Source organism: Urocampus carinirostris, chromosome 2 (assembly GCF_059441175.1).
Source record: "Urocampus carinirostris isolate Australia breed hairy pipefish chromosome 2, RoL_Ucar_1.0, whole genome shotgun sequence".
Taxonomy (NCBI): domain Eukaryota; kingdom Metazoa; phylum Chordata; class Actinopteri; order Syngnathiformes; family Syngnathidae; genus Urocampus; species Urocampus carinirostris.
In genome coordinates this window covers 18,293,035-18,320,533 of record NC_142350.1, presented here as the reverse complement: position 1 = coordinate 18,320,533, position 27,499 = coordinate 18,293,035, and the positions used below count along the sequence as shown (strand labels likewise).

Sequence of the window (27,499 nt, the reverse complement as noted above, 5' to 3'; positions counted from 1 at the left end):
ATACCCCTGGTGGTTCAGTGCTCTGACAACTAAGACGATCCTGGACCTGTTTGCACAGTAGGGTTGGGCAGATTGATCCAAATATTGATATTGACGATAATAAGCAAGTATTTGGATAAATACCATTGTCCTTGGATCAATACTTTGCTACTCCACTATATTCATGACAAAAACCTGCAGATATGTTGTTACTATGGCAACAGAGCCAATAAGAGACATTTTTTTCGCAGTTCTGACTTTATTTTCACAATATTGTACAATGGACGGTACTTTATGTTTCTTGTTGACACTGTTAGACAAATTTCGTATTTTGGTAACAATGCTCCTTCTTTTGGTTTGACTCTCTTGGCTTTTGTCATACAAATATTTATATTCATGGTTTTGATACCTTTGAAGTTTCCAATGTTGGTATTCAATCATTTTGGTGGATAAAAACTGGATTATTTAAAGTACCTCAAGTGGGACGGGTTCAATCGGTATAGATTGATACTCCTCGTATTTACTTTGAAATTTCCCAGTATTGTCCACCTAGTTTACGGCACAACCGAACCTGAAGAGTGTTATTTGGTTGAAATTTATTTCATAAACAGTGTTATTATTTCTATTCCAACCTTAGTTCTGTGAAGAATCCAGAAGGGTTATTTGATTTTTGCCTTTCTGGAAGACTATGCATTTTTACATTTAGGGACCCCTGCAATCGTCACACTTTTTCCGTTACAAACCGACCCTGACCCCACTTAAGAGAAGAGAAAAGTTATGTGGCCCTTACTGGCAAACATTTGGGGACCCCTGGTGTTGATGTTCCTTGAACTGAGAATATGTGGTGTTTCACAATTTTTCGCTCCCAGTAGAAGGTAACTCTTGGAACAATGAGGTCCTACTTGTTCCCGCAGAAGCACACGCCCTTGAGATGAATGAATGGTGGTTCTGAGAGCCACACAGGGCCCCTATTGATGACATCATCAGTGGGCATCTGGTCACTCCACCCTTTTCATGTTCAGATGACTATTCAGACATAACGGTCGCAGTCATTTCTTTTCAGATTATTGCATTTTACCAGCTCCACCTTGGAGTTGATCTTTGACGTATATATAATTCAATTGCAGTGAATTAAACAAATTATTATGTAATTATAATTGAGAAAAGTAGAGACCGTTATCTAAATATGTACTTCAGTAAGTATTTTAATTTCGAATGTTGGGAGCAGCACAGTTTTGATTTTATCACATGCAGTGATATCCATACAAATGACGACTGCACCATTTAATAATAATTTTAGTAAGTCTACGGAGTTTGTATTTTTTCCTGGTGCTTTGTAGCACTTTGCCGGAGGTGTCAAACTCATTTTACCCCAAAGGCCACATGTTATAAAAAAAACCTTCTCACAGAGGCCTGACTTGTAAATTAATGGGATAAAAAGTCTGCCTTAGCAGTAGGGCTGGGGTCTTTTCAGAGGCTCACAATTTAATTACAAAATTAAAATTTGTTTTCCCTCAATACTATTTTTCACTAAGATTTACTGTAATCGCTCTCAGTGTTTATCAACAGTGAATTTTTGAAAAATAGAGGGAAAAAAAGAAATAATTGAAAAGGCAAAATAACAATTGAATTCATTTCCACTACAGTTCATTTAACTTGGGTAAACTCCCGCAGACTGGAAAGTGACAAAAATAGCATACACGCACTAATTAAAAGATTGATTTTAATGATTTGAATGTCTTTCTGCTTTTTATTTTTTTATGAAAATGTTGACCTGAAAATGGGAACTTCGCTATTAGATTTCAAGTCTATTATAGAAAGCCAAAGCTTCTTTAAAATTCTGCAAAAACACTCAAGAGCTATTTTGTTTAATTTAGAATTTGTATTATAGACTTAAACAGTGTGTCCTTGCCTTTTATTTTAAATGAAACAACATCAGAATGGGTTTCCTCAACATTCTCTGGTTGATTAATGGTAGTTAACCAATACAGCTACAGTGGGTGCTTTGAGTGTGGCGCCTTGGCAACATTGAGTGGAAATTTCCAAAACTGCTAGTCGTCCTTTGATGTGATGCGGCTCAATTTTATCTTGTGCTTCTCTCAACGTTTTCTCGCGGGCCACATAATATAATGTGGACGTATTTGGCCTGTGGGCTATGAGTTTGACACATGTGGAATACACAAATGGGGGTGCCAACTATTCAATAGTTTAATAAACAGAAGTTGAATATGAATTCCCACTGTACACCTGATTGCTGTTATTTGAAGCACCTAACGTTTCTTAACATCAAATTCATTAACAGAGTTGTCAATTTTATGCTAGGGTGATTCAAACAATATATTTTTTATGTAATGTAAAATATATATATGTATATATACAGAAAAGCATTATCAGAAAAAATACACAGCTCTTTTGTGTGTTGCAGTTTCCAACATTATATCATGCGGGGAGATTATTTATTGCCCATTGGAGCTCCAGGCAGGAAAAGGGGTAAAAAAAAAAATTTGTGGGAGATTTCCAGATTAACGTCTCGTGGTTGCCTAGTGCCAACATCTACATGTTATGCTACTCAAAGTATGGAAAACTAACTAAATTTTGTGAAACAAAAGCTTTGGTCATCTGGGGTAATTAACCTGACTGCTTATAAAAGAAGGTGTTAATATTCAATGTCGTTCAGGCCTGGAAGAGTGGAATGTCTTTCTGTGAAAAAAATGCTGAGTCAACAACACCAAAAGTGCTGAGTAAGCTTTTTGGAGTATTTTTCCATATCCAGGGTAACCTACCTGTTAGCCTGTAGATTATGGTGGTCATATCTATGCCCCCTTCCCCTTTTTATTGGTTGGACAGAAAAACAGAAAAACAAACAAACAGTATAATTAATATACATACACGTATATATTTATATATATATAGTTGATTGACCCCCTTTCCACGATGAGGGTCTTTTCATGCTAGTTTTATTCATGCACAAATATTCCACATGTCAGTCTTACCTTCACTGCTCGGGCTCCCCTGGCGGCCGTTATAAAAAAATCATGAATTACCCGAATTATTGCATAAGCAGCAGGGTTGAAAGCTTGGGTTCAAAGTCGCGGCTTATAGTCTGGGTTTTTCTGTATTGTTTTAAAAAGAATGATTTATTTTTTTTAACCACCACAAGGCTCCCAGTTATACACACTGTCCCTTTAAGTATTCATGTTAAAGCAGGAGCCTCAAAATTTCATCCCGCAGGCTGCAATTGGCCCCTGGGCCGGGAGTTTAAGACCCCAGCTCTAAATGCTTCCCCACCCACTCCACCCCATCCTGCTCACTCCCCTTCTCCCCCAACACTTGCTTTTTTGTAGGGGCGAACAATCCCGTCTGTCTTTTCCCAAAATAAGTCTTAAGGAGAGAGCTCGGGGAGTAAACCAGGGCAGATTGGTCCAAAGAGGTGCACGGCCCCCCCCTCACCCCACCAGTTATAAGTCCCCAGCTCGAACCTTCAGCCTCCAGCTTACCTTACGTTGCCGACTACCTGATTCTGAAGCTGCCGGAGCACACATCCGGGGTCTGGACTGTTCCTGCAGAGGATTTTTCAAATTCTTCTTGCACTTGGATTGAGTTTTTATTTTTACTGGAGAACTTTAGAAAGACTTGCACCTGTGGTGTAGTTCATTTTCAATTTGTTTTTCTTCTTCATTAGAAGAAGGACCTCGCTCCTGCTTATTTTTTGGGAGGGGGCTTCACCGACCATCCGATGCCACCCCATCCCTTGGGAGACACTTGTGGCTGATCCACCTGAAGATCACACCTGCCACTCTGCTGCCCCCTTGCCCTTCTACCAACCCTTTCCCACGGGACACTCCCAAGAGAGAAAGGTAAGCTTTACCTGTCTTACCGCTTCATCACATGTGGACCTTGCGGCCAAGCCAAAAGAAACAGAAGGGGTGATTAGGAAGGGGGGAAATTTGCCGAGGATAAAAAGTAGACGTTCATCCTCCACTGAACTACTTCACAATATAATAGCCTGAAGATTAACTCATTGGCTCGGTGCCATTGATGGCTGTATACGTCTTTTTTTAATTTTCCGCACTGCAGTAATCCCTCGTTTTTCGCAGGGGTTGCTTCCCAAAGTGGTCCTGCGATAGTTAAAACCTTTATGTATTTATTAAATGCTCTTATTACGTCGTGCCCTTCAATTCCAAGGTCTAGCTAATCCCTGAAGCGGGATGACGCTTTGCAACAAAACAACGGCGACCAGAAGATAAAAGTGCTGTATCTGAGTCAGATCAGGAGGCTACTCTTGTGAGGGAAGAAAGCCCTTACCCAAAAAAGCTGGTCTGGAGAGAGATGGGCGCCGCCAGGATATACTTGTCCAAGACACTCCACAGGAAGTGGTGCCCCTACAACCCAGACAGTTAAGAGATCAGTGAATCGTGATTACTTTATGATAGAAACCAAAGAACAAACACAATTTAATGGCTCAATTATTTGTTTAACAATCAACAGTTCTTTATACACTTTTAAAAAAAATAATTTTAGAAATAATCTTGCTGCTTTTTAGCACAACTGTATTGAGGACGCGGTCCACTTTACTTCACATGATACTATGTCATCATCATGTGGACATTATGGAAAACTGCATTTACTTATTGGACCAATTAATAGATAAGTAAAAAAATATGTCTGGAGCCACAATAATTCCTTGTAAGGAAAAAACGCATACTGTATTTATTTATATTTATCGGAAAATGTTAAGAATTTGTCCTGTTTCCATTTTAAAGGAACCATATATTTTTGAAAAAAGGGCCAGGGAGCCACTAGGGGCACCAAAGAACCACCAGTGGCCTCAGAGCAGGTTTAGCGGGTCGAGAACTCTTTATTTGTTGGCGATAGAAAGCATCTTCCTCTATCATTTTGTGCTTTTGTTGGTCCAGGGCGTTTTCTTGATTTGATGGCTTTTAGAGAAACGATTTGCGCATACATAATATATTTGTCAAGCATTGGCCTGCAGTCGGAAACGAGAAAAATAGAGGCCGGGCGACTCTCGTGGTTTTGTCTGTCCAGAGAGTTTTGATGACATGTTGGTTTTCAGAGAAACTTGAAATTGAAGAAAAATGGTGCATGCATAATGAAGGTTTGCATAATGTAGGTATAGAACGTCATTGACACGCAGGGAAACACAGGTAGAAAAGGGGCGGGGCAACTGTTGAGCCAGGCAGAATGCTTAACCCAATGCTTGAGGAAAATCCGCAAAGTAGCAAAACAGCGAAAAAATACAGCAAGGGATTACTGTATATAAGGCACACCGGGTTCTGAAATGCACTTTCAAATTTTTGGCCAGTTTGGCATTTCAGTCCAGAAATGCAAGATACAAATTCAGGGGAACATTTAAATGTATAAAGTTTCCTGAGTATTTATGTTGTATTGCTTTTGTAATATTTCTGTGGTAATATTTTTGTCGTATTTTTGTCAGAATATTATTTTTTTTATAGTATTACTGTAGTGGTATTTTTGTCGTACTTCAGTAGAGGTATGTTTGAATTATTTCCATAGTAGTATTTATGTAGTATTTTTGTAGTATTTCGATCGCAATATTTTGGTAGAATGTCTTTAGTATTCTTGTAATATTTATGTGGAATACTTTTAGTAGTATTTTTTATAGTATTACTGTTATGGTATTTTTGTAGTATTTCTTTAGTATTTTTGCAATATTACTGTATTTTTTTTGGTATTTCTGTACTGCCCTTTGAGACTTTTTGTGATTAAGGGCTATACGAAAAAACAGTCTTGACTTGACTTTAGGGTTATTAGGTTCATCTTATAATCCAGTAAATACAGTATTTCAAATACCGTTGATATTTCTTTTTATTTTAGTTAGAATTTCACTCTCTTGAGGAGTAAACAACACACACGACCCTCGATTTTTTTCCCCCCTCTTTATCGGTTTTATCCCCTGCCGCCACATTCCACCCCTACGACATCCGTCCATTGCAAATAGGAGAAGCATCCGATGACTTCTCAGGTGTCGGCATGAGGAGCCAGGTTGGAATTCAGAATCATAATAACAAACCGACACGCCGGGCGTGAACAAACGCACGTTTCCTACGTTTAAACGAGAGTAACAGAAAAAGAGGGGAGTGGGTTTGGAACGGGGGAGGGGGGCATTATGGAAAAGCATGCTGGCCAGGGTTCTGGTTTCCCAAAAAGCAATTGGCAGTCTTGTTTCATCTGGACGGATGCCCGTGTGTTGCATACCTTGGGATGACACAGTCAACTGCGGAGTCTCCATGTGGAAATCAAGTATTTGAGAGGTAGTAAAGGGATTTAGGAGTAAGGGATAGTCTCGTATCCATGGCGACCTGCCTGGTGTCAAATGTCTGCCTCTGGGGGGGAATTTTGGCATGGACGGAGGGGACGTGTCCCCACCAATAGTTAGCATTCATTGTTTTGTCCATCCAACATCCATCCATTTTCTGCTTATCCTCAGTAGGGTCGCGGGGGGTGCTGGAGCCCATCCCAGCCATCTTAGGGCAGTGGGGACGAACTAAACTTGTTGCCAGCCAGTTGCAGAGACAAACAACCATTCCCACACTGAATCATACTTAAGGAGTATTTGGAGGAACCGATTAACCCACCATGCATGTTTTTGGAATGTAAGAGGAAACCAAAGTGCACGAAAGAAAACCCACGCATGCACAGGGAGAACGTGCAAACTCAGCACAGGGAGGCCAGTAGATTTAATTTAACCCTTGACCTCCGCATCATGGGGGGACGCGCTAAACACTCATTGACCATGTAAGTGCTCTACCTCCAACAAAAATATGTGATCAGGTGAAAAAATACGCCCACTAGGGCTGCAACAGTTAGTCGAGGTTGTTAACAAAATAATATAGAAATAGTCAACACCTTTTTCAAACAAAAAGAATAATCTCTACAAGATTCACCATACATGTTTTTCGAATGTAAGAGGAAACTGGAGTACCTGAAGCAGGTCACACAGTTGAAGGAAACCGAGTCTGACTCGCCTCAGTAAGATTCAAGTAACATTCAAGCCAATACGATTTTGATGACATGCATTGTACATTTTATACACGACTATTTTGCTATAAGAGAGCTTGAGTGCCTTGCCAGGCTGTACTTGACAAATGTACTTGAAAATAAATTAATGAGTTATAAAGAACAAATGTCTGTTGTTAAAAACGACAAACGTCAGTTGTTGAAACCGTTTGATTTCAATCAGTTAAGAATTGTTCATTACTTTTGTCACAGACTTTGCCTTTGACCAGTGAATGTACGTCACATAATGGACATCATATTTGTTTTATTTATTGTTCTACTATCGCCGAGCTTGGGATAATGAAATGTTTACTTGAATTGAATCTGTCATTTAGGTTTATTTATTTTTTTTATGTCCCTACTGACCTAGCACAGTGCCTAGTTGGCTTTGAATGCATTTTTAAAGTTTATTTTTATTTAAATTTTGTTGAGACCTGTAGAATGTTCAGCAAAATATGTATTTTTCATTGTACCCATGTTATCATTTGCCACATAATTAAATCAATGTCATGCTAAAAAATAGCTTATAGATTGTTCGACTTATTATATAATGAACAACACAAATCTTTTTTTTTTGTTTTGTTTTGTGATCAAAATACCGTAAAACATAATACTTTTATTGAGTAAGGAGCATAGGCCCATTTCTTTAATTGGCCACAACATAAATTCATGGCAGGTATCAAAAAGACCAAATACTTCCAGTCTCTAGGTCGAACTATTTTTATTAATTTTACAAACAAAATACAGACGATTGTGGGTAGGGTGGGGGATGGGGGGTTCCTGACCCCCCATAAAAGTGAACAATTGATCATGTCATGAAAAACAAACTCCGCTGAAATGACAGTAGCGTGCAATATTTAGCCACAAGGGGGCAATGTTTTCAAATCCCTCCCTCCACACGGCTTTAAAATTGAATTGATGTGTCTTCTCTCTCCTTTAAATGTTAGCCTTATGTAAAATAATAATATTGACATGACAGGATGGACCTGATAATTAATATATGGTATAAACGATGTTACAAATAAAGCCTCACAAGTAAAACAGTTGAGACCGTAGCGAGGTCATCGAGTTCATGAGAAGGTAACTGTCGAATGAACTCATGAATGAACTTGGACGATGACTAAACTTATCCAATTATTTTATTTCTTACTTTGTTCTTCCTTCTTCTAAAGAAATAAAACTTTAAATTGTTTCGGGTAATTATGTGATCTTTTATTTATTCTTGGGGGACCCCTAAAGGAGAAGTGTGTGATTTAGCATCTCCTAGTGGTAAAAAAAACTTCCTTCATTAAGAAAAGTAACATTTTACATATGGAAAACATACATGAACTATCATATAAAAGCGCATTTTAAAAACAATTCCAGGTCAGGAAATTTGCATTTATTTTACATCACATAAGCCTCACTCTGAAGGGGTCCACATGAATGCATGCCGTTTTGCAGCTAAGGGTACCCTGAAAAAAACAAAAACCTTGTGAAAGGATGTACAAAGGAATTTGAAGAAAAATGGTTCAGTTTGGTCACTTTGTGTCCATACTTTGTATTTTTCCTTGTGCTTTTTAGTAATTGTTTTAAGTTGCATTAAACCAGGGATTTCAAACTCATTATGGCTTTGGGGCCGGATTCAGACTTTCTGTTGTAAGGTTGGCTGGGTCAGTAAAAGATTGTCAACAGCAATTTTTAGCAGCTTTTTAAATTACTATGCTTTATCATTCAACCTATATTATTATTATTATTATTATTATTATAGTATGAGAAAGGATCTTTTCTAAAAACAACACATTTATTTACAAACTATATGAAAGCTATATATGTTTTGGATTGAATGTGTTAACTTGTTTATTTTAACAGTTAAATTAGTGAAGTTTTACACCTGAACCATCTCACCATGCTACACAAAGTCAGCACTGCCTTCTAGGGACCGCAGTTATCCCCCCAAAAATCCCAACTTTTGATAGAAATGACCTTGGGATTTGCTTCGTTTTTTTGACATACTTATGGCAGGCCGGATTAAATCATCCAACCGGCCGGTTTCGGCCCGCGAGTTGTATTTTTCAAATGCCTGCATCAAACAATACAGCAACAGTTACTGGTCCAAAAAGACACATTCCCTTTAAAGTGGAGGTGTTACATTTGCTGAAATTTTGCAGAAGTGCTTGCAGTTGCACAGTTTACATTTTTAACGGATTGACAATTCATTTTCAGAAGCCATATTCTACAGTTAAAATAATCATGTTAATAATAATCCATATTAAAAACAAACGCACACCCACAGGAGTAAAAAAAACACAGCCCCTGGGGTTCAGCAACTGGCGGCTCTGGAGCTGCATGCGGCAATTTGACCCTCCTTAGTGGCTCCCTGACGCGTTTTCAAAATGGTTTGATAATGGAAAATCATATGATTTCTGTAGCAGGAAAAACAGGCTTAACTTTTATTAAACGGATATAGATGTAGACTGTTTTTATATACAGTATTTATATACAGTAGATGTTGCCTTCCTTATAAAGCTTGTATAAAGCATTTAATTTTTGGGCAGCTCAAAAGGTTTTTACTTTTTTCTCCAATATGGCTCTTTTAACATTTTGGGTTTTCCTAGGCCAATGCTTACTTCGTTGCCTGTAATTACATCCACATTAATGCCCAGCATGACTTTAATTCCATTCAAACTCCCATTGAAGAATGTCTCCGAAGGGCACTGGAAACATTAAACGCACTCTGGATTTAATCAAAGCCTGGCCTGTTGATTTCAGGCTTAATCGTTTGAATTTGTCTTTTAGTTGAAATGAAAAAGAAGCAAAAAAAAAAGAAACTTGAAAGACAAATCAGGTTTTGTGTCCAGATGTGTCTTTGAGCTCGCACATCATCAGTAGCCACTCAAGGTCACATCGTCACTATGTTTTTATGAATGGACTGCAAGCTATTTAACGATGTAATATCTGACATTTATTGTGGGTAATAAACGGTTCCAAGTAAATTATAGTTTAAAAAAACAACTCGGTGGCCTGAGGGTTGGGCGCTCGGGACTGGGAGGCCACAGGTTCAAGCCTCGGCCGATTTATACCTACAACATTGGTACTGATTGCCTCCCTGCTTGGTGCTCGGTATTAGGGGTTGGAATTGGGGGGCGTGGTCACCTCATGACTAAACAAAATAAAAAACACCAAAACAATACAATAATTAAATTGTAATTAAAAAGATATACTGCGTTCCAGAGTAACTTTACATCTGTAATTTTTCTGACAAACCAACCTCCCCGGATCATCGATTATCGAAATAGGCATCCATCACAATCTACGTATTGTGATTCTGTAGCTTATACCGAAGATAAATGAACAAACAATATACACTGCAAAACTGAAGTTAAAGGGACAGTTTATTTATTTATTTATTTATTTAGCAACTCTAGTCGTAAAGAACTTCGTGAATAAAAAACAACAACATTAACTTGGCTAATGTGCAAACATATATGAACTATCACATCAATGTTAAGTTTTCAGAATACTTGTAGGTTGAAAATTGAGCATTTATTTGACATAACATGAGCCTCACCTAGAGGGAGCTGAAATCGGCCATCTTGTTTCTACGCGGACCTTAAAAAGCCAAAACCTCACAAAAGGGCAAAAATTGTGAAGAAAAATGGTGCGGGTTGGTCACTTTTAGTCTCCGTAGTTTGTATTCTTTGTTTTTTCAAGCAGTCGTATTTAGTTGCACGACACAATACAGCAACACTTAGTGATCAAATAATACATACCGTCCCTTTAAAACACATTGAAAAATATAGAACATATGTTTTAGGCCCCAAGAACAGTCATGTTAAATATTTTATTTTACGAGTTATTTTTTTGTTTCCTCAATTTTTGTAGCTCCACACCAAAGAAAGTTCATGTTTTGAAAAGAGAAAAAATGTCTACACTAAAAAAAAATTGCTACAATGAAATAAAATCTGGCTAGTATCTGGCTCTCTCACCACCGCAACCTGGGTTTGATTCTCGTTGCATCCAATGTTTTGCGTTTGTGGATGGTGATATTTTTTAAATGATCACTTATTACAGAAATATGGTAATATACGATTAAATCCTTGTTTATAATGCAAACCCAAACTTTTTTTTTGGATAAAAAATAAACAAATCGCCTTATATAAAAATAAATAGGTGTAATGTACAGAAAAACTTGTTTTGGAGCGGAATGTTCAATTTCGCTCTGTCCAAAACCAACCCCAGGACAAGTATTTAATTAGCAATGCTAAGTATTGATCTTCTAGTAATAATATTGCTTTGTTGGGACAACTATGTCGATGAGCGTATTGAATGCTTCAATAAGTCATTCCATACTGTACAAAAAGTGCCATCCGGTGTCGTTAATATTGGTTTTATCTTCCTCAGTAGCTGGTTTCTTCCCCTCCCCATATCGACTCTGGCTTATTTATCTCATAATCAAGACTTTTTTGAACTCCAGGCATCGACAGATTTTCCCTTCCTTGTTAGTTTCCCATTGATTCTTTCTCACACCAAAAAGGGACTTGTCGACATACCCTGTGAAGCTTATCACTGGCCCTCCTTGACAGGCATTAGGAGAAACTTGAAGACTTTCTTTATTGCTCCCTCCACCATTTCTTGACAGCGTTCCACGAGTTTTCCCGCTCCTCGATCTTCCCTTTCTGATTTAGAGACCGTAGATTCCTGCTCGCAGGTGAAAAAAAACGCATTTCGAGTGCCAGACATTTTAGTCACCGAGCCCAGCAGAAAGCCCTAACCATGCCACAGTCAAAACAAGCGTATTGAGCAATACTTCCCGGACTTGAAATCTCGAAATTTTTCCCAATGGTATGTCTGAAGGGGTTTGTTTTTCCCTTTTCAGGCGAGACGCTGATGTTTTCAAAGGGAGTTAAACAGGAACAAACAAAGGAATGAAAATCCTCTGTGCTCTTTTGGTAAAAGTGTTGTTTCTGGTTAATGGGATGTGACGTTGCGTGTTGGCCCAATCGCGGTCGTAACGCATCGTGAGATATGGTTTGATTGACGCTCGGAGGTGGATTTAAATTGACGCAATGCCGGTGTTTGCAGTTAATAACTCAACTGTGTATTTTGGCATTCGAGTTCAGGTAGCTGCGCAAATTAGCAAGGGAAAAAATATACGCAGGTAAGGTTTATTTGGCTTCCTTGCTCCATTGCCCTTCAGTTCACTGGCTGGGAATGGTTTATGGCTGAACTCGGGGCCAACTCCAAACAGGGGTCAGTGCTTGAGTTGAAAACAATCCCTCTTTTCATTTTCCTTCAGTTTAGACGTATATCACAAACCGTCTGTATATTTTTCTCATTATTTTACCTTGGATGCTAGGTGAATGTATCCGTTTCGAGATGGGTCAGCGGGTAGGGGGATTGGAAACGGCTCCTTTGGGACCATCTGAAATGCTCTAGACTTTGTTTTTGTTCAAGTCTGGGCCTGATTTAGACTCTTGAGAAGTAGTTTGTTAAAAAAGAAAATCACGGTGATAAAAATGTGCATATTTTGGCAAGCTAATGGGAATTCACAACATTTTTCTGAATTGTCATACGTTCACTTTTTTTCTATTCTATTTCTATTTAAGGACTGAGAGATTTTGATAGCTCTTCTAACAATGCTGAAGGACTGTCCATTATTATGACATTGTTTTCTCTTAGTAACGGATCATGGTGTCTGTCGGCATTTGATCTGGTTTGTGAAATTACACTGAAGGACAAAGAAATTGTTCAAAGCGGACAGTCTTCTGACGGAACGTTTAACACTAGTTTTGTGGGTGACATTTGGGCTACTACAGAATGATTTCTGTCTTTTCGTCAAGATTATTTTATATTATATACATCGCCTGTGCCCGCTCCTTTGGCGCCAGCTGCCTCGGACTCTGATTGACTCTCTGTCCCTATTCAATCCCACTCATATCTGTCCCTTTTTGTCAGTCCATCCGCGAACCTCAGTTAACACTAGGCAAGCCTTTTTCGACCCTGACTCCCACCTGTTTTTGCTCCTGTCTATCCCCCGGCTTCGACCCGTTTTTGATCTTGACCACGTCTACTCTCCCGTCCCGGCTTTCGACTCTTTTTGTCTCTGACCATGTCTCCTCTCCTTTCCTGGCTTACAACTTGCTTCCGACCCCGACCACGTTTTTGCTACTGACCTGTTTTCCGTTCCCGACACCGCCATCGCTCGTCGCGGAAGATCCACTTCCGCGTTCAGAGCGACCTGCTTCCCGCGTCCAGCAACCACCGGATCGTGGGTGCAACCCTCTCTCTTTCTTCCAATAGAACTTGTGAGAAACGCAACGCAAGTGGGTCTCCGTTCTGGTCCTGACACCTTTTGGACAAACTTAATGTTACTTGATAGGTTTAGATCCAGCTTAACCTCAGTCATCCGGGATCCGGACCTCAATTTTTTAATCTTGAGTGGTCTTACAGCCCAACTTTTGTAAAGACATTTGATTTATGAGATGTGTGGGCAACACCACCATCTAAAAGACTCCCATTCGTAACACCTGGGCAACAGAAAACAGATCCCGGATTTCAAAAACTTTATTCGTCCCAGTGGGGCAGTTAAGAAGACAGAGCAAGGAAGTTATTGACACAAGGCAATAACAGAAGTGACGCACATGTTCAGGTAGCCTTAACTACAAGTAAACATCAGTCTTTGGAAGAAGAATAGTCTGTTGCACGAAATTGGAACCCCTCTCCTGGCTTCTTAAACCTTGAGGCAGCCTTTTAAAAAAAGAAAAGTGACCTTCAAGATCCGGGAAGTCTTGCCGAGAACCCGCTACTTATGAAAAATAAAACAAAATGTTTCGAAGAGACTTGAACCTTTGGATGTGTCTGAAGATCCAATAAACGAGTTAATCATTACTGTAGACACAAACTGCCGGTTCATTCCCACAAGCTGAGACCGGGACTGGAAATAAGTCGAAACAAATTGAAAGAATTTCAGTGACAGACCTCGGTGGCTTTTCAAGTTTGTTTTCTATAATTCTCCATTACATATTCTGTTAAAAAAACTGTGCCTATCGTACAGTTTGTAAAGTGTTAACCATATGTGCTTAACTTTAAATCAACTAATAGTTTGTCCACTTTCTTGGATAAACATCTGAAACTTGACTGAAAATGTTTTCCCTCCAGGAACACAGGCAATTCATTCTTTAACTGGAACCAACTCAAGTCGTGTGGTATTTCTTCAGCAAATATAGTTTTGTCAGATCCTATTAGGTGCCAGTTTCTCCGATTTTAAATGTGTAACAAATGCTACCTACCGCGGCCCTATGTTGAATCGGGCATTAAGAACTTTGACAATTAAAAAAAACACACACTTTTAGCTCGAAACATTACAATATTCCACGATTGTTCTACGCAGGATGCTAGTTCTTCTTGGCTGTGTTTGAAAGGCCTTGGCTTAGAAACTAAACCCTTTCTGTGCAGACAGAGCCTGTTGAGCAACATGTTTTCTTGTGCAACCTTACTTGGCATTATACGGTGTACAACACTACCAGTTTTTTTTTTTTTTTTTTTTTGCGGCTTTTCGTTAAATCAATTCCTGCAATCATCTGAAAAGTGGCAAAACATAAAGACGGAGGAGTAGAGGGTGAACCTTTGGGAAAAAGTGATCACTGGGGGCTTACACAGAAATTATATATCCCTGAAAATAATTTGTAATTAATGATAGTGGACACTTCCATTCTGTTAGGAGGGCCCACCATTTAGCAAGTCGTCAGTATTTGAGGTTCTTGGTGCTGTGATTTATTCCAAAATTTAATGACTAGGACTGAGAATGACTGACTGAAAAGACTCAACAAATAAAAACCTGATTCTATCGTGTGTATTTTTGAGGCTTTTCATCATTTAAAACTGGGTGTGTCATTTTAGGTGTCCCTAAAAAGTTGAAAGTTAAATATTTTAATGATTAAGTTTGTGTTAGCAATGGCCAACTGACTTCAAAGAGCCGATATAATTTATTTTCTACTACGTCTAAGTTTGAGGAACAGGGTTTGGGGGGGCTGGCGATTGACGTCATGCTTATTCTCGCATATTTGTTTTTTGTTTAAATTTAATAGTGTAGAATGTAAATGGTGAATGTAAGAACAGTCTTGCTTCAACAAGAATCCAAACACCAACTTAAACCCCAAGATAGATGTAATAAGTTTTTTTGAGCGTGTCCAAGAGATGCATGTACTCGCACGCGCATCATGAATGACCTGACTGACACAAGCCAGGGGATGGCGGCAGAGAATTACAAAGTTCCAAATTCTAAACAGATCCTTTAAATGCAAAACACATAACACAAATGTCTGTCATTGATGGCCAAAGGTAACATTTTTTTGGTCATCTCCCACTAATTTATTGGCTTTTTAGAACTTAGCCTTCAGAAAGTTTTGTAGTACAGTAGTCAGAGAGGAACGGTTACGTTTTTGCTAGCCAAATGGCATATTCATGTGAATTCATCAATTGAGCCATTGTTGTAATTCCTATAATCAGATCAAGAATACATAGATTAGGACGCTATTGTGTGCTTTAAAACTGTAACTTTAGTTGTATGGCATTATCCTACTATACTTGAGCAAGACCAGATTTTGTTGATGTGATGTTATTAGTTTCATAAGCGGTAATAAACTCTGGAAATTAAATTACTCTGTATTTGATACTAACCATGCTAAGATAACATTTTAAAATTCTGGACATGGAGGCTCTGTGTCAATGATGACATACTTTCATGTGGGTTGCAGATGGCTGTACGGTCTCACTTTCCAATTGTACGCACTCATACTTGCTGCATCGCATCACAGCCAATTTTAAGCATGGACGTGGTCATTATTTAAACTGTGGGCCTAGATTGGATTTACAGTCTGGACATAACCAGGACTACTGTCAAACTAGGCTGAAACCACACAAGCCCAAGGTCTTCCTGATGGTAATAGTGCGGTGGAAATATTATTACTGGTTTGGAAAAAATTCCCTCCGTCCAGAAACTACAAAAATGGTCAAAGAACACTGTTGGGGTTTTGGGGAGAAAAAGGAAAAGAGATTTTAAAGAGAGTCAAAAAAGCCCAAGAATCCCAAAGAGTAAACAAGCCTTTTTCGGACGAGAATTCAATTTGCTCAAAACCATGTGGTGTTGTTTGATCAGTTGACAACAGAAACACTCACAGAATGTCTGTTAGCTCCCACAGCCCTTTGCTTCCTTTGCTGTGGATTCTTGCTCGTCAAATTCTTTGTTTACCCCTTCGAGAACACCGGACTGTTTTGCAATAAGCTTAGTTAAGCTCCAGCAATCAGCTACAACTTTTGGTTGTTGTTCATTTTTGGCCTGAAGCATTTAAACGGAAGACTTGAGAAAACATACCTGAATTTATTCACGTATATAATTCTTCTCAATTCATCCTCGAATCATGAGATCCAATTATTGTCCTCAACTGTCTGTCTTCCATCATCATTTTTATTGGAAAGGAGAGCTTCAGGAGGAATAGGAAAGCGAGGCTGAGGAGGAATACTTGCCTGTTACTTTCTGAGTGATAATATGTGACACAACTGCTATAAAAGGTAAGAATCTGCCATTTCCAACCCAACTGGACGCAGAGGAGGCAATTGTTGTCACAGATCTGTTTAGTATCAGGGGGAAAAAAATCTCCTGCACCTTTGGTTTAAAGCAAAACTCTTGGTCTAAATCAGGGGTCACCAACCTATGGAAGCTAAGAGCTACTTTTTGGTAACTGATTAGCTCGAAGGGCTTCCAGTTTGATATTAAGTACTACGATAAAACGTTATCATGTTATTACTATTTTGTAACCATTAATATTTTATTACAAGTTTGTAATATTTGTAAGAGGGGATACAATAGGCTCAATCAACCATTATAAATTACGGCACTTGGAATCAAATTTCCTAGAAAATCACAATGACCTATCATCGGTGAACTATTTTCAACACTAGTCCGAGGGCTACTCAGTTGTTCTTCGGGGGCTACCTGTTGCCCGTGGGCACCATGTTGGGGACTTTTGGTCTACATTAAGTGGTGGTGTTGATCAATGACCCCTTTTGGCATGTGGGTGAGCATTGAAGATTCAGGCTTCCCCAATCCTGGTCTTGAAGGTCTAGAGTTCTAAAGTTTTTATTTGTACCCATCCTATTCTCCAGAACACAATCGTCAAGATACATTTACTGGTCTTAACAATCAATTATATTAGTGGGGCATGTTTGAAGGACAGACAAATCTAAAAGTTCTCTGGTCCCAGAGGATCTGTATTGTGGATGTTGGTTTTAATTTTCAATTCTTCCAACAAAAATAAAGAAATACATAATTTTATAAGGATGTGTAAGATGGACGTTTAGATAGAACCCTAATCCTATTAATTGACACAGGTACCGTATTTTCATGACTATAAGACACACATAAAAGTATTCAATTTTCCGTAAAATGTGCCATATTGTGGGAGGCAGGGCGGCTGGGTGCTTAGCGCGCAGTCCCACGGTGCGGAGGTTCAGGGTTCAAGTCCAGCTACCACAGCCTCCCCGTGTGGAGTTTGCATGTCCTCCCCGTGCTTGTTTGGGTTTCCTCAAGGCACTAAGGTTTCCTCCCACATTCTCAAAAACATGCATGTCAGGTTAATTTGCCGGTCCAAATTGTCCCTCGGTGTGAATGAGCGAATGAGTTGTCTGCCTAACCGCATGGAAAGTGACCCCGAGAGTGAGCCAGGCACATTTGATGGACATTTGGCGCAGTGGTACAATTCTGTAACAGAGGATAAGAACTTTGATTGGTTTGAATGATGCCGATAACCTGTAAAAAAATAAAACATTTGTTCCAGCTCTGTTTTGTGCTGATTTTACTATGCCAATGCGAATGAATGATTAGAGATTGTTAGTACTCTCCCACTGATACTTAAATAAATCACAACAGAACTCAGTTTTGCTCACCCTGTGTTGTGCGGGTGTTCTTGTTCAATGGCAGACATGGTAGAGGGCACCATGAGAAGGTTTAAGGGTAAAGTCAAGGGCACGCAGATTGTATATAAAGCTTATGTCTTATTATCAGGGTGGCTCATGTGTTGTGTTAAATACAGCAATGGTACATGAAACTGAAACTGTTCCTTTTAGTACGATGCGCCTTACGGTCATGAAATTACAGCATTGCACTAGTGGCCCACAGCCTTAATATAAAAAACAGGCCGCATCTCTCATCCTGTGGTTCTGAATGTTCTTAGGCACAATTATGTTTTGCCCAAACTTTTAACCTTTCTATTATTGATCACAAAGAAGCCTTATCCATAGCAGCGATGACAAAAGGTCACGAACCTCTCAAAGTGGCTAAGTGGTCCAACTGCTTCTTACGCGAAATATTGAGTTTGCTTCATGTACCGAGTAGAGACAATCCACAAGTGTGCCTTTTAGTCCCTCAGTACGGATGAATGTTGGAAAATGAAGGGATATCCATCCATTAGTGATTGGATCTGGAAGGCTCTTTTGTTCACTTATTTGCTGAAACTCACACGGTTATGCAAAACTCCCAAAAATAGTGAACAAATGCAGACAGTACAGACGACCAGACAAAATAATGGAAGGCGATATTTTTCTGGCCCTTCATCTGGTCGGCAGAACAAGAAAACAGCCCTCAAGAAAATCAGGATTGGCAAGATCCTCGTGTAAACCCAGATGGTCGGGGGCTTTGTCCGTCTATCAATCTGGACCTGATTACACATCTGTGTTTATGCGATAAGCTAATTGTAGCAGTTAGCTTAGGAGTGCGAGAGGGCAGTTCGCTGGTTCCCATAGCGTGGACTCAGGCTCAGATGCTCAAGCCAAAGAGGAGCATGACCCATGTGGGAGCCATGGTGAACCTCAAGAGGTTTGGGATAGGGTTGGGTGAAAGGTTTTTGGCAAGCTCGATGGAACTGTATGCTGGAGCCGCTGCGTGTTTGCATATCAAGACTTACGATTTCATGAATAAGCTCAGCAGAACCCATCATTCAAAGGGCATTTCTTTCAAAACTATTTGACAATTCACAGATATTTTAATGCTTCATCCAAGTGGAAGGGTTAAGGGAAGGCTACACCAGTGGATTAGGAGTAGAAGTAATAGTAGTAGTAGTTAGAAACTTCAAATACACACCTTATTAATGGTATTCTTTTACTTTCATCATCAGATATACTGAGGAGTTGGTTCCCTCGTCATGCTTCTTTGTGTTTATTCATATCTTTCAGGACAACTTTCTGTTTTCTCCAATCTCTAACATTCGTTTCTGGCACCGTAAAAATACTGTAATGATGAGATAAAATACAATGACCCCTTGTTCATCAACTGTATCACTAGTGGTTTAGTTAACAGGTTTTACCACACTCGCCGCCGTGACCCGGGTTTAATTCCTGTTGCATACAATGTTATGTGATTTTGGTCATCAACATTTTTTGACAGATCAATCATGCCATTTCATACCACCAATATACAGTGCATCCGGAATGTATTCACAGCGCTTCACTTTTTCCACATTTTGCTATGTTACAGCCTCATTCCAAATTGTATTAATTTAATCTTTTATCTCAAAATTCTACACAAAATAATCCATTATGACAATGTGAAAAGCTTTTGGGGGACTTTTTTTGAATTTATTAAAAATAGAAAACTAAGAAATCACATTTACATAAGTATTCACAGCCTATGCCATGAAGCTCAAAATTGAGCTCAGGTGCATCTTTTTTCCAATGATCATCTTGAGATCTTTCTACAGCTTAAATGGAATCCACCTGCAGTAAATTCAGTAAACTTGTGGGATCATATTCAAATAGACTTGAGGCTGTATTTGCTGCCAAAGGTGGATCAACAAAGTATTAAGCAAAGGCTGTAAATACTTATGTAAATGTGATTTCTTAGTTTTCTATTTTTAATACATTCAGAAAAAATAAAAAATAAAAACTTTTTCACATTGTCACATTTGTGTAGAATTTTGAGAGAAGACATTAAATTAATACAATTTGTAATGAGGCTGTAACATAACAAAATGTGGAAAAAGTGAAGCGCTGTGAATACTTTCCGGATGCACTGTACACCGGAGATCGAAATGAGAGAACAATTTACAAACAAATAATTCTGTAAAAAATGCCATCTTCACTGCTTGACAATTTAAGGACCTAAATTATGCCACTACAACACTCATTCATCATTCACACAATGGATAAGGCAATTTAAAAAATAAAATTAAAAAAAATTGGTTCTGGACATGGAGGCAAACAAGACAAGTGTACCGTTCCAAATCTGTGATTTCTGGAATATTAAATTTTTACAAAAGTACAAACGTATTCAAGTCGCCCAAGAAGGCTGGTTGTCCACAGATGACCAATGCAAGAGGGGACAGGTCGCTGCAGAACATGTCAATAGGTAATCATTTCCACACTCCATCTGGAATTGCTCGCCTGTTAGGTGTTAAACATGGTATGGATCTGTCTCGACCATACAGTGTCTCGCCATTTAAGATGATTTGGACTAAAGGCCCACACTGCAGTGACCAAACCTCTCATTAGCAAAAGATTAAACAAAACAAAATAGCTGGACTGAGCTTTATTGAGTAGCATGTGGTGTGGACAGCGGAGAACTGGTCCAGAGTTCAATTCAGCGATGAAAGCAAATTAAATTTATTTGAGTCTGATGGGATGTTTGGCGAGACATTTGTGGAAGAATAAACCCAAAGTGTATAAAAAAGTCAGTATTAGGTGGGAGAGGACTTGTCATGGTTTGGGGCATGTTTTCTGCAGCAGGAGTTGGGCCTGGTGTGTGAAACTTCTTCAGCAAATACATGTGTTCATTGTCCAATCAATTTTTTTCCATGCCAAAGTCCTTTAATTTTGATCAGTGCGTTTTCTGATTTTTTTTTTTTTTTTGTGTAAAATGCCTTTAGTGTGAAAAAAGTGTTGTGATACAAAATATTGACACAATACAATGTTGTTTAACTGTGGAACAGTAAATATTGTATTATTTCAAAATCAATTTTTTTTTTATAAGTGTTCCTTTGATTTTGATCTCCAGTGTGTAAAATGCGCTCACTGGTTACACATTGATAAATAGGGTAGCTCTGACTGTAGTCTTGAATCTATGTGCCTAATAGTCCAGTGCGCCGTATGTATAAAAAAATACGACAAAAGATTATTTTGGGGGGGTGCGCCTTATAGTGCTGAAAATATGGCACTTGACGATTACATGTTTTCCTTACAAACATACATTTGGCAGATTTTTTGTCTCTTTTACCCTTCCCTTGCTGGAAAATTGAGGGCAACCACGTGACCAGCGGGGGCCAGTTTATCTGTCAGCTTCAGATCTCAAATCTTCATCCAAGCCCAACAACCACTTATGCCGCATTGCATTCCCGCGTCTGTTATTCCTGCGTTTAGGTCTATTTATACTGCTCTGAGTTGAGGGGCTGCGAAAAGCCGTCTAAACACAAATGTCATACCACGCCGGCCCGGCCTGTGTTAACATAGCTGGGCGCGAACAAATACCGAGGCGGGTGTCTGAGACGTCAATAAACCCTCGGCATGTTTCGTACATGAGACTTTCGCTTTCTCCTGCGTGTTGTCCGGTTTTTGATCAAACTCTGGAGATTTCATCACGGTTCACGGATCCCTTAACTCCATTGGTTGTCGAGACACCAATGAGGACGCAACTCTGGACAGCTTTCTCTACTGTTAACCGTCCCTGGCCTGTTCTTGGCACCAGTCCATTCCTTAATCTTGTAAGCCCAGTTCTTTTTCGGTCTTCCTCTCCTCCTGCCCCCTTAGACTGTTCCCTGGAGAATGATCCTACCAACCGGTAAAAAGTATTACTGAAATGTAATAACAGTGACATTGAAAGCTATAAATGTCAGACCTGCATTTACAAGAAAGTAGGGGTGAAAACATTGGCATGACCCAAAAACAGGCCATGAGCGTTCATCATTAGAGAAAACTGTCCAGAGATGCGTCCTAAGTGGACTAACCAGGTACTTCAGGGATTTAGAAGTCTCCTGTACAGAAGAATAAAAAAAGAAGAGTTTTATGATATTCACTGAAAAATAAAGGTACATTGTATAACTCTGTATACATTCAAAGTTAAACCCTACCACCAATGCATTGGAATACTGCTTTTCCTCCCTTAAAAACACAGACTGATTTTTGTAGTTGAAAATCTACTGCTTTTTCAAATTTGAACAGCAAAATAAAATCTTAACCTGGGACTAGTATTTTAGTCCACAGCTGCTGTATTTTGAAGCAAGACTAAGTCTTTGTGAATGATTAAACCACTCTAATGATAACATCAGATTTCCGTTTTGGTAAATAATTCAGGTTTTATACACGTATGTTCGTTTTTCATTTTTTTTAATATTCTGAAGGCGGATTATGTTTTGTGTGTAAAAATTTAATGCGTGATCAAATCTATCGCTTTTTAATGTCAAATTTTTGCATGTATGGTAAACCAGTATCGCATATATTTCAATACAACCTGGCATCATCCTATTTTGTGGAAATACAATGCAGCGATTCTGAAGATATTTGATTGTGTTGCAAACTCTTCTAGTCCCAAAGACATTATAACAAAAAAAATTCAAACAACATGTCCTAAATTTGCTGAACAATGTTTACTAGAAATGTTTGCTATTACAGTTAATATTGATAACAAAAATTACTTTGAGTCAACATAGACTAGTATGGTTTTACTTGCACATGTTATACTACTTATCTTAATTTTGTTGTTGTCCGGACAAAAAAAAAGGCTATATTTAATAAATGATAGATTTGAATATCACGCGCTGGCATTGCTCAAGCGGAAAGACGCTGTCACAGATACTCCATCTGGTAGCAGTCTGAATCCCTTGTCAGTTTCGTCAGGAATAACTCCAAGACCTGCGCGGGGGCTTAAAAAAACAACTCACAGCTGAGAAGGCCGTTTTTTGCCGCTGACGTGACAATAAACACGCACGAGAGGCCGTTTGAGAAGTAAATCATACTTGCTCTCACGTAAAGCATCATGCTCTCACACTTGTACAACTATACTGTCATACAGAGACAGTCATGCCCACACACACACCCTTCTATACAGTACTCTCTAATACGAACTACTGTACTGTCTCACACATATTACTACATGCTCAGGCACACACTACCGTACAATCTCTCATAAACTATTATAATCTCTTACAAACACTAGTAAACGATGATTTATACAACCATACTTGTATACATACACTACGATGCTCTCATAAACATACTATTATGCTGTGACAAACATACTACTCTACTCTTTCACATATACTACTATTTTATCTCACACATACAACGATACAGTTGATTGAACATTATCTACACACATTATGCATCACCACGGTTATCAAAAGTACCCAAAGTAAAACCACACTGAGAAGAAAGGTGTTCATAACAGTAGGTGTGAAAAACCCTTATTGTAATAGCCGATTTTATGGTGTGTAAGAAAAAATAGAAGTGTGTGTGAGAGAGCGTAGTCGCGTGTGGGGGGAATTAGAGTGGTGTTTGTTCGAGAGAGTATAATAGTGTGTGAGAGAGTCTATAGTAGTGCTCTTGTTGGAGTATAGTAGTATTTGAGTGAAAGCATTTTAGTATGCATGAGAGTATAGTACTATCTCTGAAAGAGTATAGTAGTGTAGTAGTATACCAGTAGAAGCTGCATCGTTGCTGTCATGCACTTTCTGGACAAATTTCAACATATAACCTATTGTTTTCTTTTATTGATGTTCACTATGTACTATGTAGTGTTACCCAATGCGAAATCTATTGCACCTTGGTCATCCTGGAAGGAGGATTACCACTTGTGAGGCCCCTTCTCAAGGTTTCTTATTTTCCTCGTGCTGATGTTTTGAGTTTTTCCTGTCCCGCATGTTGGTTGAAGATCAGGCGATGGTGTAATTGTAACCTGTGTAGTCCCTTGAAACAATTTATGATTAAGGGCTATACAAATAAATGTGCAAATGAGAGTGTAATCGAATGTGTGAGAAGGTATAGTGTTTGCATGGGATTTTAGTAGTATGAGTGAGAGAGTATAGTAACGTGTGCATGAGATTGTAGTTGTGCATGTGTAAGATTATGATATTATATGTAGAGGCAAGTATGGTTTACTTCTTAAATGCATACCTGTCAACCTGTACGTTTTTGCCGTACAAAGTAAGACGTGTACGACGTACAAGAAAATCTGTACGGAAAAAAGCAAATTTGTCAATTATGGGTACCATCCGGTAAAAACCGACTATCACGAAACGGCAAATCCATCAAGTCTATCGCCGCGGTAGCCTCTATCTCTGTATCGTTTTTTTTTTTTTCGTTGCAAACGGAGCGAGCAGTTTGATGCTACTGTGCGCATGCGTCTGCCGCCTGGGGATTACCCATCATGCATCAATCCGAAAAAAAAAAATATGGTGTAAGATTTTTGGGTATTTTGTAAGGGAAAATACAACAGTTTGTATGGGCATGGAGCCGTGGAGGTTGACAGGTATGTAAATGGACTCTCATAAACGCTTCACTTGTGTATATCTTCTTTATCCTATGCATTACGTAACGCTTGGTGGCAAATTGACCTGAGATCTGATGAAAAATATTGGGTGCAATCAGAGAAAGGGAGAAGAGGGGGGGGGCTGCTTTTTCTGCTCAAGTTTAGACCTCATCCAGGCATGTCATTTGGCCCAGGCTGACGATTTCCATTGAACGGCGGGTCGGAGGAACAAGATAATTGCTTTAGCAGAGTCTCAAAACTGAGTGTCATGCTCCTCTTGGGTCCGGATATTTTGAAAGAAACACTAAACACATTTTTGAATAAAATAGAGACCGTAAGGTTTATGCTGAGGTTGTAAAGTTTCATTTACCACGGAAATTTGAATGGACAAATTGTGTGCAACAGAAGTAGACAATATTCAGTGGTGTATTTTCTTTATCATCTGAGTAGAAAGGAGCATCATGGACACGTACCACATGTTCTGCATATTCAATATATATGTGCCGATACCACCCTTTTTTTCTTAGAGAAACATCATTAATCATTTAGATAGACAGACAGACGGACAGACGGACGGACGGACGGACGGACGGACGGACGGACGGACGGACGGACGGACAGACAGACAGACAGACAGACAGACAGACAGACAGACAGACAGACAGACAGACAGACAGACAGATAGATAGATAGATAGATAGATAGATAGATAGATAGATAGATAGATAGATAGATAGATAGATAGATAGATAGATAGATAGATAGATAGATAGATAGATAGATAGATAGATAGATAGATAGATAGATAGATACCACTGCGGTTTGGATGACGTCACATGCTAGTCCAAAAGTTCGACGTCCCTGCAGCAGATGACACCCCAGGTGTAGTGAAACCAAAAATGACTCAGAGGAAGATTACCAACTACAGAGACTTAAATTGAGCAAAAAAAAAAAAAAAAAACTTTTGCTTCCAATCTTCACCCAGCCTTTCTCAAAAAAGAAGGGATAAAGATTGTTTTTTTTTTTTAAATGAATAAAAGACGTGAAAAACAAATAGGACAAAGGGGTAAAATGGGAAAACGCAAATAAAAATAAAAGTAGGGGGAAAGAAGTCAAAAAAGGAAAATGGAAGAAAGAACAAAAAAGGGACAAAAGAAAATAAGCGAAAGCAGCCAAAAATGAAAAAAAAATTCTGTCTTTGTTTACTTTAATTCTTTCATTTTTCTTTATTTTTGTTTTTTATTTTTTTCCTTTTCTTTTTATCTTGGATTTTACTTTTTGTCTTAGATATTTATTAAAAAGCAGTAAACTTTTATTATTTTTCTTTTCTTTTTTTCTGATTTCTCTTCTTTCATAAAGAATACGGTGCATTTTGGTCACCTCAAGTATGCATTTTTTGCCTTTTTGCGTTTTGCTTTTAGCACTCAGAATCCAGCGACATCTACTGGGAAAATAAGGCACACGGTCCCTTTACCTTTCATTTAAGGCTGGAGCCTCAAACTGCATGGCCTGCCACTGTTTGTATATCTGATTGTGCCACACCGTCACTGTCAATGAAATGAAATACGTTTTTACACGAGGGCATATTCATATTCTTCATGTATCAAGTAAAAACATCCTGTAAAGGAAACTTTTTCTGCGACAACAAAGCATTAAAATGAAAGACTGCCGCTTTATTCTCCATCACGTCATCTGGATGAACTTCCGAAACCCAGTCCGTGAGGAAGTATCTCTCCTTCCCTGTCATATAAAAATGAATATTTATCACCTCAACTGCAAAGATCCAAGTCATAAAACAACAACCTGTTGCTATGTTTGTGGTGAAATAAACACCACAGAGAAATGAACACAGATCCCATAGCCGGGGTGTTTTGGGGTATGTCTTGAGGGGTTTGATTGACAGGTGCCAATCTGAAGGGCAGGTTGCTGGTGAGGTGTGTGAGGTAGTGATCGGCTATTCTTTTTAGAGAATAAACTTTTTCGGCTCAGTTCCCTGAAAAGGGACGGTTCTTTCCGCTCTCAAACGGTCCTTCGGATCTTTTTGTTTTTGCTGAAATCTTACCAATAATAATTCAATATTCTATTCCAAAATAATACGTGATTAAAAAGTACTAAGAAACTGAAATAAAATAAAATTAGAAAATTTGGGTCGGTGGACAGGTGAGTGGATGTTTTTAGGTAGGTAGGTAGATAGGTGGTTAGGTAATCAGGTAGGTATTGTGGTAGATCCTTAAATAGGCAGGTAGCCATGTAGATAGGTAATTAGGTAGGTAGTTAGGTAGGTAGGTAGGTAGGTAGGTAGGTAGGTAGGTAGGTAGGTAGGTAGGTAGGTAGGTAGGTAGGTAGGTAGGTAGGTAAGAAGGTAGGTATTTAGGTAGGTAGGAAAGTAGGTACTTTGGTAGGTAGATAGGTGGAAAGGTGTGCAGGTAAGTAAGTACTTAGGTAGATAGATAGGAAATTAGGTAGGTAGGTAGGTAGGTAGATACTTAAGAAGGTAGTTAGGAAGGCAGGTAAGTAGGTACTTAGTCAGTTAGGTAGGTAGGAAGGTAGGTAGGTACTTAGGTAGGTACTTGAGAGGTAGGTAGGTAGGTACTTGAGAGGTTGGTAGGTAGGTAGGTAGGTAGGTAGGTAGGTAGGTAGGTAGGTAGGTAGGTAGGTAGGTAGGTAGGTAGGTAAGTAGGTAGGTAGGAAGGTAGGTAGGTATGTAGGTAGTTAGCCAGGTAGATAAGTAGGTAGTCAGGCGAGTGAGTACTTAGTTTAGCCGGTAGGCACTTAGTTACGTAGGTACTTAGGAAGGTAAATAGTTAGTCGGGTAGGAACTCAGTTAGGTAGGTAGTCACTTTGGTAAGTACATAAGTAGGTAGGTAATTAGGTACTTTGGTAGGTAGGTAGGTAGGTAGGTAGGTAGGTAGGTAATTAGGTACTGTGGTAGGTACGTAGGTATTTAGGTAGGTGGGTCGTTAGGTACTTTGGTGGGTACATAGGTAGGTA

At 39.0% G+C, this 27,499-nt stretch overlaps 1 protein-coding gene and 1 long non-coding RNA gene across 2 annotated transcripts in view; one reads left to right on the top strand and one right to left on the bottom strand.

Moving 5' to 3' along the window:
- Nucleotides 1-699: 699 nt before the first annotated feature.
- Nucleotides 700-11,871, bottom strand: LOC148371226 (uncharacterized). Its single transcript, XR_015849778.1, has 4 exons — nt 11,550-11,871; nt 4,285-4,361; nt 2,763-2,807; nt 700-2,679 (listed from the first exon to the last, which is right to left on the bottom strand). It is a non-coding gene; the product is annotated as an uncharacterized LOC148371226 (long non-coding RNA).
- Nucleotides 3,372-27,499, top strand: part of col8a2 (collagen, type VIII, alpha 2) — a 46,464-nt gene continuing 22,336 nt past the window's right edge. The window contains exon 1 of the mRNA XM_088329178.1: nt 3,372-3,836. The gene's annotated coding sequence lies outside the window, so the exon portion shown is untranslated. The remainder of the gene's footprint in view (nt 3,837-27,499) is intronic.